Raw genomic sequence first — 12281 nt, 5'->3', positions numbered from 1 at the left:
GTGAAGAAATTACATCAATTGGCTCACACTTATGGAGATAATTTTTACCATGCGCCCCATTATCCGGAGGCTTAGCTATGGATCCAGCCAGGAGTTAACTCATTATGAAGCTAGGTACCGTCCTAAAAGACACAGTATATGGTGCTTCCCCCCACCCCCACCCCCATGGTCAGAATGCATGGATCAAGTGGGACTCACCACAGAATTATGCCAGTTGACCCATCGAAGGCATTTTTGCTTCCCTTGCTCCCAACCTTGAGTTTGGAGGTTGTAGTGCCTAAGGAAGTAATATTTCTTCCAGGGAACATAACCTTAGATCTATTTAAATTGAAATCTTGAATTATTTTGGGCTCTTTATGCCACTGTACCAATATGCTAGAAAGGAGTTTCTCCAGATCCAGCACTTTCACCTCCCAGCTCTGTGCTCCAGGAGATTCCTTGTCCTATATGGGCTAATAGCAATGGGTTCCCTTGTTCTCTGCTTCTCGGTAGGCTGAGTAAAAGAAGACATCAGCAGAGGACTTGGCAGATGAGAAGAAAGTAGTCATGATATATATTTTCCCTGCTCCTCCTTGCAGAGCTGCTTCAGGTATAGTGGCCTGAAGAGTGAGTGGCTAGGTGGCCCTGCTTATGTCTACAACTTCTCTTTCTGAGATTTAGTGCCACTCTTCTCCTCTTATTCCTGTAGGCCTAAGGCGGTGATGTCTCCCATTGTTACTGGTCCTGAAGGGCTTCATCCAATATTGATTTCTCTTAACCTCGCCCACATGGTTGACCTTAGTCCCTTTATTCAGCTCTGCTCAATTACTCCATTTGAACATCCCATCTGTCTTGTGCCAGGACCCTGACCAAATCAGATGTTTCACAATGACCTGTTTTGACATTTCTGGAGCTGAAATCATCTTCTCCAAATTTGTGCCCCCTATCCTCTGTCCTCTATTATTCTTCCTTCTTATGTTCTTTAATTAGACATATTATTTTTGTTTCCCAAAATCTCTGGTTTTTTTTGAGCAATTTACCACGATTCTGTTGGTTACAGTGGGGTTACCAATAGCAGGATCCTTTCCCTTGGCCACAAAAGGATGTCACATGACACAAACTGGTATAACTGATCAAATTATTTCTGGGAATTTATAAATTGTGCAGCGTCATACACACAGATGGCCAGTTGGAATTGAGTCTCTTAGTGGAAGTATCCTAAGAAACAGACCATGAATTGCTGCCTCTAAGATTTCCTAAAGTTGCCCTGGTTCTTGCCTTGGTATTACCTCTTCCTTTAATTTGGTAAGATCCTACTGTGGAGTAGGACTCCAGCAGGCTACACCCGGAGAGCAGTGAACAAGAAATGAACAAGCCCTCACAGGGATTGAAGATGGCTTCCAATCACTTAATGATTGGATTTAGTTAATTTAGAATTACTAGTGCCTTAGCTGCCTGTAAGAAGCAAACGTAAATCCTCGCTGGAAAAAGAAAAGATACCCTAAACTTCAAGGTCTCTCTTTACTTTTTTATATATGCTGTCTGGCACCCAAGTAGAAATAAGCAAGTACACGGAGACAAGAGAGTTTAAGAAACCAACAGAGGCACCTGGCTGGCTCAGTCGGGAGAGCATGCAGCTCTTGATTTTGGGGTGATGAGTTTGAGCCCCATGTTGGGTGTAGAGATTACTAAAAATAATTAAAAAATAAAAAAAACAAGAAATAATAGACAGCTGAGAAAGATCCACAGGATATCCAAATAATAGAGTTGTTAGACACTGATTTAAAAATAACTGCTTAATATAGACAAGGAAGGAAAAGACAAGACTAATAATTTCATTACCAAAAAAAAAAAAAAAAAAAAAAAAAAAAAAAAAAAAAAAAAAAAAAAAAAAAAAAAAAAAAAATCTTTTCTCTTGGAGCACCTGGGTGGCTCGGTTGGTTGAGTGCCCGACTCTTGATTTCAGCTCCGGTCATGATATCATGGTTTGTGAGTTCAAACCCCACGTCAGGTTTGTGCTGGTGACTTGGAGCCTGCTTGGGATTCTCTGTCTCATTCTACCTCTCCCCGCCTCGTGCTCTCTCTCCAAAATAAAATAAACATAAAAAGACTGTTCTTGTACTGAAAAATTTAATAATAAAACTAGAATTCCGTGGATGGACTTAACAGCAAATGAGGTGCAGATTAAGAGATAATCAGTGACTAGAAGATAAATCAAAAGAAAATATCCAGAAAGGAGCACAAAAATACAAAGGAAAGGAAAAATAAGTGTAAGAAAAATAGGAGATACAATGAAGAGTTCTAGTATGTGTAACTGGAGTGCCAGAAGGAGAAAGAGAGAAGGGATGATAATGGCTAAGAATTTTCCCAAATCAATTACAAAGATAGAAAGCTGCAGATTTAAGGATTCCTGTAAGCTTTAGGCAAAATAAATGCAAAGAAAATCACACCTAAGAATATCACAGTATTATGAATATCAAAGACAAAAGGAATATCATAAAAGAAGCTCGGAGAGAAAAAGCACTAAGGCAGTAGACTTGTTTAAAAGAAATCTTTACACCCAACACGGGGCTCAAACCCAGAACTCCGAAATCAAGAGTTGCACACTCTGCCAGCTGAACCAGCCAGGTGCCCCTAAGGCAGGGGACTTCTTAACAATAGACTCTACAAGACAATAGGTTTATAGCTTCAAAGTTTGCCAAATTCTGTATCGAGCAACCATATCCTTAAAATATGAATGCAAAATACAATTTCAAACAAAAACCCACTGAGAGCTTTTATTACTGCAGACCCATCCATTGGACAGAAAGTAAATAATCTAAGGAGGAGACTTGAAGATGGAAGAAGGAATGAAAGTCAACAAAAAGGAAAATGGTAAGTAAATACAAGTGACTGTAGACTATATATGATAACAATAATTTGAGGGGTAATATTAAAATGTATTAAAGCAACAGCATATATTATAGGTCAAGAAAGAAGGTAAATAGTGTTAAAATGTTATAAGCTTCTTGCATTGTTCGGGAAGAGGTCATACTACAAATACATGTTGTAATCTCTGGTAATCATTAAAAGAATAGAAAATAATGTATAACCAACAGTATAGTGGAAATAAAATTTCCACAAGCACTCAATCAGAGGGGATAAGAAAGAATGTAGGACAAAGGGTGCATGGTAAGGCGGTAGATTATATGTGTGTGTGTTTGTGTGTGTGTGTGTGTGTGTGTGTATGTGTGTGTGTATTGCACATATGTATCAGCAATAACATTATATACAAATAGGCTAAATGCTTCAATCAAAAGATAGTCAAGTTAGGTTACATACACAAAGTATCAAGATTAAGGAAAGACAGACCTAAAGAATAGGGAATTACAAATGATATAAGGATACAGACACACAAAAACTAAAGATACAGAAGGGTTTAAAGTAAAAGAATGAAAAGAGATATAAGCTGCAAACACTAATCCATGGAATGAAAGCTACATTAATATTTGACAAGGTAGACTTTAATTCAGGAAAGGATTGCTAGAGACCAAGAGGGACATGTATAAAATAGTCCCCCCATACCCACGGGGAATACTCCCCAAGAACCCCCGAGTAGATGCCTGAAACTGCAGATAATGCTGAACCCTATATAAACTTTTTTCCTATGCATATGGACCTTCAGTTTAACTTATAAATTAGGCACAATAAGATATTAACAACAATGTAATGAAATAGAACAATTATAACAATATACCCTAATAAAAATCATGTGAATTTGGTCACTGTACTCCACCTTCTTGTGATGATGTGAGATGATAAACTCTCTACCCAGTGAGATGAAGTGAGATGAAGGATGTAGACACTGCGACCTAGCGTTAGGCTACTACTCATCTTCTGACCATACATCTGGAGGAGGGTCATCTGCTTCCAGACCTCAGTTGACTGTGGGCAGCAAACTGGGAAACTGAACTTTAGATGGGGGGAGACTACGGTATCGTGAAACATACAGGGGAAAAAAAATGTGGGCATTTTCCCAGCATTTATGGGCCATTGAGGAAGGTATAAAACATGACATAAGTAGGTGATGTAGATGCTGATGCCGTGAATTTCTTGAGGAACAGATTGTAGAATTACTTGAAGAACTTAGGGAAACACCAACTAGAGAAAATTAAGGAGAACTGATAAATACTACAAAGTCAATGCCAGTTGACTAAGAAGTTCCAGCAAGTTGGAATCAGCATAAACTAGAAAACATAGGAATTAGTTAATTTCTAAATAATAGATATTTCTATGAAGCGAAAACTTAAAATAAATGTTTCAGAGCTCAAGACATAATAGACACTAATCATTAAAAATAAAAAATAAAAACTTTCCATCTGAACTAGAGCCACCTTGTGGTCTATGGTTTGTTCTCTGTTAACTGAAGACTGCCACTCCATTTGTTTTCTGGTTTGGCATGAAACATTGGTGTATCTCTAAAAATGTCAACAAGGGGAGAACAATAATCATTTGACATGTACATCACTGTGTTCACTATTTGTTTTGTGTATTGACCAGAAAACAACCTTCATAAGGTGTCACGTATTAGTCACTAGTTCTTTAAGTATTTTTGAAGGAGTGCTTTGGCATTAGAACCCAATGGATTTACATATATTCTTTGGGAACCTAACCTGTAAATTGGAACAGTATTCATCTACAGATAATATCTATTCCTTCCCTGCAGCAGAGAAATTGGTCAGCATGTATTGGCTGCAGGGCACCAGATGTAACACTAGGGGGTGGTACAGTATATTAGAAGAAAGTAACATGCATGGACAAGTAAGGTTTGGAGGAGTAAGGTTTGGAAGATACATCTTGACAGCCTATATAAAATAGTTAAGAACTTGTGCAAAATTACAGTTAAGAACCAAGTTATTTTTAAATTTCCAAAATGCCATAATGTGACCAAACCAAAAGTAAAAAAAAAAAAAAAAAAAAGAGAGAGAGAGACCAAAAGGAGTTAATAATTAGTCTTTTGAGACAAACAACCCACTAATGTAATATATAATTAAGATGGTCTTGGGTATATTTTCTAGGATCTGCTAGTTTGAAGATAAAATTTTAGTATTTCCATTTTGCTAATAATATTAAAAATTATTTTTACCAGTTGTAAAAACAAAACTTTACAGGTAATGCATCATTAAAATACACTGAATTGAATTGAATAAGATTTTACTTATCAAGCACATGTCAATCTGAGGTATTTCAGAGTCAAGATTTTTTTTCCTTTAAAAACGTCAGTACAGGATGAGAGTATTAAATACACTGTCATAAAACACTGGGCTTTGTAATTGAGTAACTAGTGCAATGAAGACATGAACCAATGGGGGAAGCTAAGTGAGAGCGCGGCCCCCCAAAAAGTGGGTCAAAAGGTTACACTGATGCAGGGAGACACCCTAATGGCGCCACCACTGGGCAGAGCCAATGAGATGCCCAGTACAAGTATGACTTGGACAGGAGCCAGTAGGAGAGGGACTTCCCTCTGGAGAGGGAGCTGTGTGTGTGTATATGCACGCCCATGTGCATGTGTGCACGTGCACACAAGAAATGCTGTGACTTGCTAAGATGCAAAGGTCAGTATTATATGGAAGACATGAAGGTCTTCTCTTTCCTAATGTTCCTTTTTTCTAAGCCTTCTAAACCTTTCCCTCCCAGGCACCTGTTTTTTAACTCATCAACTCAAGGCTGTTCTCATACATTTCCCTGCTTTAGTTTTTAAGTCATGATTAACAGTGGGAAGGTTTTATTAGGAATACGTAAGCATGCACCTCGCTGTGAGCCTGGCTGTGTTTCCGTTAGTCCTCACAGCAGCCCAGCAGTGCGCAGCTGTGGGACCATATTTTATGAGGCCCTTCATGACTGGACTCCCGATTACCTTCCCAGCCTTATCTGTTGGGATGTCCTGTGTCCCCTGTAAGTACCAGCCACGTGGAACTTCTTCCAGTTACGTGAATACACAATGCTTTGAGAGCATAGCGAGTATGGACCATGCTCTTTCTATTGCCAATTCTCCTTTCCTGCTGCATTCTTTCCCCTTCTCACACCAAGTTCATGGGGTTAGTATCTTATAGATGAGGAAAAAGAAGCTTAGAGAACTTGAGTGTTGTGTCTAAGGTCACACACTTCAGAGAGGAATACTAATGGGGAAGAAGGATGAGCTTCAGATCCAGAAGTATGTTATCCAACTTCCCCTCTGTCATTTACTGGCTTAAACTTCAGAGAATATTTATTCTTTTCCTCCCTTCCCCCCTTCCTCCCTTCCTTCCTTTTTTACAGACAAAGAGACTGAGATTTTCTGAGAAGCACGTTGTGAAGGATTTTGGTGACGGGAGGGCCAACCCAGGCATGAGACAAAGGCATAAAATTAGGGGCAGTATGACAGAAAGGAAAGGAAAGAATGTTTTCAAGAGATAATGTTAACAAAGTACAAACAGGCCCACCCTGATGAAGTTAGGGCCCCTGTACAATCTGTGCGCCAGACTGAGGACTCCATCCGGGCAGGTCAGGTTTTACAGAGGACTGTGAGTTGGGACAGTGGACAGCAGAGGGAGCCCTTGATGAGTTTCGCTCCAGTCTGGAGTCCAGAGAGGGAGAAAGTGACATGTCCCTGGTGCTGTCTCACCATGAGCTCTTCTTGCCTTCACTCAGCGCCCGCGTAGTGCTTCCCTGACAGAAGAACAGGCTTGTGACGTGCTGCCTGACTCTCTAGAGCAGGGAACCAAGCCTCAGAGGGGTTGGGTCACTGCCCCCATTCAGTTACACAACTGGTAAGTCGTTAAGGCAGGGTTCCAGTTCTTAGGGCTCTGGGACTGTAAAGTGCAGCCTCTCCACCCACAGTTACGTTTCTGTGCCCCTCAGCCTCTTGTGGGCCTGCACTCCCTCTCTCAGTGCAATCCTGGGTACAAACGGAGTTCAAGGTCACTCTCAGAGTAACATGATCAGTTCACTTTAGCAGGGACATTTCAAAAACAATGTTTTAACTCAGAGGAGGTGCCCCACACCCAGCGAGGAAAGGAATGTAGGCTGGTGGCAACTGCAGTACCCAGGCTATAGGTTGAGGAGCTTTGAAATCCCCCCATAATTTCCATTTGCTTCCTCTCTCTCTTTCTTCTGAACAACTGACATTATCATTATCTTACAGTCAAAGCTTTGCAAACACAGCTTCAAAACCCTACCCTGGCTGCCCTCTTCCAACCTTCCCTAAAGCTCCACTGTGGCAGCCTTGACCATCAGTTTGCCAATCCTGCTCCTGGGTGCGAGGATGGGCTTTCTCCAAAAGGAAAGAGCTGTAGCTTCAGAGCTTTAGTTGCAACAAAATAAAGACTCTTGTCTTCTCCCCTTCCTCTTCTGGGACCCCACTGTGCAGGTCTGTGTGTGGGACGAAGTCCCAGGGTGGGGGGTGCTGAGCGAAGACTCAGTGACAGGTTGATCGATGGGTTCCCGCCTCTGCTTGCCCTCCCGCCCACTCCTGCAAGGTTCTGGCCCAGGTCCATCACCAGGCTGCCTGAGGGGTCTGCTTTTCTTTGTTGACTCAGCACCAGTGAGTTAGGGCCAAGATCAGCCTGGAGTACTGGGGAGCACTGCAGGGCACTGGGGAGGGAATATGAATTTAGTGGCCCAAAGGAAGGCATGGCAAGGAGCATCTGAGTGGAGGGCTCTGGGATTGTGGTCCGAGGAGCCTGAGGAGGGAGCTAACCTGTTGATGTTATTGACCATCAGCTGTTGGTGGATCGCTTTCTTGTAGAAAAGCATGGGAGGTTGCTCAAATCATAGTGCCCTTAGGGCCCCAAACATTCCCAGGCTGGTCCTTCTTGCACTCTTCAGTTTTAGAGATGCCCAAATGCAGCCAAGTTCCCATGAACTTAGCTAGTGGAAGATGAGGAGAAAGCAGATGAGTGAAATTCTTAGATACACCCCACAGCAATTCAGCCATGTCTTTTTGCCAGAGCTGCTGAGAGTCAAAACAAAGTAGCTGATGACACTTGGTGGCACCTTGCACGCTTCTCCATCCATACATAGGTCGTATACACTGGTAGTAGGGCAGGAGGAGAGCTGGGTGTGGCTAGGCAGAGGGACAGAAGTTAAAGAGACATCAGCCTTCCAATAACACTTAGGGAGGAGGGGGCGGAAGGGAAGAGGTAAACCATTCTTGCTCGTTCAGGCAAGATAGTTATGCCAATGTCCCCAGAACCACAGACATCATGGCATCCTGGAATCATAATGCTCGAGGCGAAGTTAGAGGCTGTCTCCTTCAACCATCATTTTAAAGAGTAGGAGATGCAGATCCAGAGAAGTGAAGTGATCTGTCACAGTCACACAGCTAGATGACAACAGAGCCAAAAGCCTAGCTCAGGGCACTTTCCATGACAAGAACCCAGGATCAGATCTGCAACAGGCCTTGGTGAAGTTCAGCATTGTTTTAGACACAGACCTGCAGATGAGAGATTCATTACTGCCCGGGGACTGAGAGACTCTAGAGACCCTTGGTTTGACATTTCTGTTCCTCTGAAGGAACTAGTCTCTATTCAGGTCAGTTGCACTCTTGAAATTTTTTCATTCTCAGAAACCAGGTCATCAGGAGAAAGGGTCATGGGGAGTAAATATGCCTTCTCAAGAAAGCCTTTTTGCCTAACGGAAGAAGGACATGATACAGGAGGGTCTGTGTTTTGCTAGATCTGCAGGGGTATAGGAGATGGGGAGTCTGTGGGTATTCTACCAATGCTGTTCTACGGAAAAAGTAGGGCTTCCATTCTTGGGAAGACTCTTATCCCTCGTGCCTTTCTTAGGGGGCCGAGACGCACCTGTTGTGAGGATTAGTAGGATAAAATGAACAAAATTCCCTGGGACAAGAGGCTGCAAACCTGCGCCTAGAGCCACATGACGAGCCACCCCCCACCCCTGGCCCCCGTTTCTCCGGTAAGCAATTTTCGTCTATATATAAAAATCTCCTCTCAGGAGCAGAAAGGCTTTCTGCTTTGGTGGCACATTTCTCCCACAACAAGGCAGCAGCTTCGGCGAGGAGAGTGTCTGGAATGGACGCCCTGCACCAGGAGGGCACTCACCCTCCTCTGTAGACTGGAGCGTCCACTCCATTTCCCCAGTGCTTTCCTCCAACATATTCAGAGCACAGCACGAATGATTTTCTTAGCCCTACGAGATTTGGGCCGTGGTGAAAATGGGTCTTGGTTTCAACATTGAAGATTGAAGGTGGCAGGTTTTACTTGTTACTGTATGACAAAGTCATAGACCCTTTGCAGGTCCAGATGGACAGGATCCTAGAGATGACCCCACAGATGTGGCACAGAGGTCAAGAGGCTGGGCTGTCGTGTTAGACCATTTGCATTATATCACTAATTGTTCTTGGTATCTTTACTCCCTTGGGCAGTTTCCCAAGCTCTCCAGGGCTCTGATCCCTTGTTTATAAGTGAGGACAATGATAATACCAATACCCACCTCATAGGTTTGTTGTAAGAATAAAATGAGATACTTTGTCTAAAGTTCTCAGCCTGACACATGATAAGCATTCAATTAATGTATATTGTTATTATTACGTTATTATTTTCCCCCTCACTTTACAGAAACTGAGGTCCATAGAGGTATGTTTTAGGAAATGTATTATATTCTCCTAAAGTCACAAAACCAGCTTAGTTGTGTGTGAGCATTTTCATTGATAAAAAAAAAAGGGACAAATGGGCATCTGGCTATAGCCAGGGAAGGCCAAGTTATGTGGCAGTAGCAGCTCCCGAAAGCCGGCACTTACAGTAGAAATGTTCATTTCTTGCTCGTAGTCTTTGTCCAGCATGGGCTGGCTTGGGGCTCTGCTCCCATTGTCCTCCTTGTTATGGGGCCTGGGCATTTGGAGCACACATGTACTCTTTTGGCCTCCATCTGGAAGGGACTCTGATCATTTCTGCCCCTGTTTCGATCATGCAAGCCCACATGGTCATACAGCAGTTCAGCAATGTGAGTGAGCATGATCCCCTTACAGGAGGTAAGCAGATACTGGTGAAGAGTAATACCATTTATGATGACCTGCTATATAAACAAATATAATCTTAGTGTGAGTGATCCTCTGACAGGAACCAATTGAGACACCTGCCCTCAGATGTCAAAACTGATAGGGAAAGTGAAAAGATTCTTCACGTAGCATTAAAAGGAACATCTATTGATGCCCACTCCTTGAAATAGTTCCTCAGAACAACCAAACCATGGCCAAGATAAAAATCGTCATTCCTTGAAAACCAACCATAGACAGCCTTTGTAGCTCATTCTAGAATGAGAGGGTCCTTGTAATAGGATGTCACAGAGGGTTCACTTTACTGTCCCATCCCAAAGTGTTTACCGCCCGCCCCACACCACTGCATGCCCTTTGCGGTTCGTTCGTTAAGCACTGCTGATTTGGTAGTGATCACTGGCCCAGATGATGGAAACACAAAAGAGGGAGGGACACAGCCCTTGTCCTCGGGTAAAGGGGCAAACTTCCTTCAAGTCAGGGAAGACTAGCAGCAGAGTGTTGGGAGATAAGGGCTGGTATGGTCTGGGAGCTGTAGAACCACAAAGGAAGGTCACTTACTCTAGCCTGGGGGTGTCAGAAGAACTCAGTTTGGGAAGCTGATGCGGAAATTTTATTCTTAAGGAGGGGTGGGAACAGTTTGAAGTTGTGAACTGATACTGGGGACAAAGTATTCTGTTCTTCAGAAGTAACTGTTCTGCCTTATCGGTATTTCTCATTAGCAAGTATCTTCTGAGTGTTGGGCATTGGCGATATAGCAGGCAGTTCAGTGACATAGGCTGTGCCCGTTAGGACTTAACTGAAGCCAGGGCTCTGAAAGAATGGGTCTGGAGTCACCCACGGTTACAGATTTGTGGGGCTCACACCAGAGTCTTTATCTAGATATAGAACCCAGAAGCTGGCATCTTAAACAAATCCCTATGATATTTTTATCACACTCGAAATTTGGGGTTTACTGCTTAAAAGGCAGCCATAATATTGATAAACGTGGAGAGGACCCAGGGAAAACAGGACGAGCATATTGGGCTAAGAACTACATTGGAGTAAAAAATATTTGTGTTGCCTGTGAGTCAGGGGCCAATGCCCGGTGAAGTGCGGTGCAAAGGTTAGAGACTTTGGCATTTCTTTGTCAAGGCTGCTGTTGGCTCCAGTGCACTACCGGCTCTGTAAGCCAGCTCTCCTACGATTTGCTTTGTTTTTTAAATGTGTGTTGCCTTTTTATCTCTCCCAATAAAAAATTTAATGGCAGAATCAGATACTCACCTGGTGTATAACAGCCAGTTAGGGGTAATGACTATTAGTGCCTGAGGAATAATGACATCTCTCTGTTGGCTTGGAGTTTACAAAGAACTTAGATTGTCTCTGTGGATCTTCACCCAGTTCAGTGGAGGCAGGTCTCCTACTGGCCTCATTTTGCAGTTGAAGAAACTGAATTTGGAGAGGATAGACAATCTGCCCAAGGTCACATAAGGTGGCTGGTAAGCTGGCTGTGCCTGAATTGATGGACTTCTTTGAGATTTTAGCCTTCGGGATTACTCCTTTGACTCTAAGGATCTGGGTGAAGAGTCAGCCAGGCTGCAAACAGAAAACTAACAGAGAACTCTCTCCTTCAAGAAAGCCCCATGAGCCCCACCCTGATCACCTCTTGAATCCTGACATCCTTGAACACTGCGAGATCAACAAGAATGAGGTGGTCCGGGTGAGAGTGAGGGACAGAAAGCAGAAGAGAGAATCAAAGAAAACGTCAGAAGCTGGAGGTTGCCTTCTCCCACTTCCCGAATGCAGCACGCTGTCTATAGCATGCTGGCCCAACCTTGGCAAAACCATAAAGAAGTTGCATGTGGCCTCCAGATACAGTCCTCCTCCCCTCTGCTGTCTCCCTCATCCCTGTTCCTGCCTAACTTTTAGCTCAGTGGTCTCCTTTCCAACCCAAAGAGACTGTGAACTTTCTCAAGATGAAAGAGTCAGGGGGCTGATATGTTACTCTCCCCAGGGGCGAGCTTGTGCCTTAAGCACAAGGCCATATTGGGAGCTGCAAGACCTAAAGGGGTGATGACTTAATGAGAGAGACTTGGCTGGGAAGGAATGGTCATTGTCGGCTATTATGGGGAATCCCAGAGAGCTGTTTTCTGACCTCTGGTGAGAGAAGAACAAGCCATAGAACCAAGGACCCTTAGAGGGTCTCCTTCCCTTCCTTGTTATGACCTTGACATACCAGCAATAGCAGATGGCTTTGGCTTTAGAAAGCTGGGCCCGAATTCCAAGTCCA

Source organism: Hyaena hyaena, unplaced genomic scaffold (assembly GCF_003009895.1).
Source record: "Hyaena hyaena isolate Hyena2069 unplaced genomic scaffold, ASM300989v1 scaffold_71, whole genome shotgun sequence".
Taxonomy (NCBI): domain Eukaryota; kingdom Metazoa; phylum Chordata; class Mammalia; order Carnivora; family Hyaenidae; genus Hyaena; species Hyaena hyaena.
The sequence above is the reverse complement of the archived record's forward strand: the minus strand, read 5'-3'. Positions refer to the sequence as shown.